We start from the raw sequence: 1,064 nt of genomic DNA on the forward strand, positions 1-1,064 counted from the left end.
GAGGAAATAAATAGAGAGAGAGAGATGTCGTGCTTTTCTCGATCGCGCTTGGTTGGTGGCTTTTGTGTGTGCCGTGCGAGACGCGCAGTAAGTTGAAACCCATTGACACCAGACCTCTTCCAATGCAGAAGAAGAAGAAGAAGATATGGGGGGGGGGGCGAGTTTGAGGATACAATCGTGTTGGTTTGGTTCTCCTACGAAGGAGAACAAAAAGGAGGAGAAGGAGAAGAAATTGGAAGACACACAAGGTCGCATCAACGCAACCCGGACCATTGTTTGATGGCCCGGCATTGCTCGGGATCGCACTGTCGCCAGTAGTTGATGCTCGTTACATGTCGTCGTCATCATCTTCTTCTCCGTGTTCCTGTACATCTACCGTTCCCCCCTGGAGGCCAGGCTACGCTTCTTCCCGCGTCTGTTGCATGTGTGGAAACACATAGAACCATGAGAAGTTAGTTCGTGCATGAGAGAACGAGAGAAGTGGGAAGCAAAGTGAAAGTGAAGGGACGTACGGGAAGGGTGCGCTGGTCCTCGCCCTAATCGCTGGTGGTCGGCGCATCGGGCTCTGTGGCCCGGAATGCCGCCGCCGCCACTCGAGGCCAGGCTACGCTTCTTCCCGCTTCTGTGGTGCGTGTAACATGTTATAAGTTGGTTGGTCAGTGAATGTAAGATGCACACATAGAGCGAGAGGTTGAATGACGTACGGGAAGGGTGCGCTGGTCCTCGCCCTAATCGCGGGCGGTCGGCTCATCGGGCTCTGTGGCCCGGAATACCGCCGCCACTCGAGGCCAGGCTACTCTTCTTCCCGCGTCTGTCGCACGCGTAACATAGAAATATTCCAGGTTAGTTCGTGAACGAGAGAGAATTGAGAAGCAGCAAAGTGAAAGTGAAGGGACGTACGGGAAGGGCGCGCTGGTCCTCGCCCTAATCGCGGGCGGTCGGCGCATCGGGCTCTGTGGCCCGGAATGCCGCCGCCGCCACTGCTCGAGGCCAGGCTACGCTTCTTCCCGCGTCTGTCGCACGCGCAACATAGAAATATGAGAAGTCAGTTCGTGAAAGGAAGC

This window comes from Acanthamoeba castellanii, assembly GCF_000313135.1.
Source record: "Acanthamoeba castellanii str. Neff unplaced genomic scaffold scf7180000084596, whole genome shotgun sequence".
NCBI classification, from domain to species: domain Eukaryota; phylum Discosea; order Longamoebia; family Acanthamoebidae; genus Acanthamoeba; species Acanthamoeba castellanii.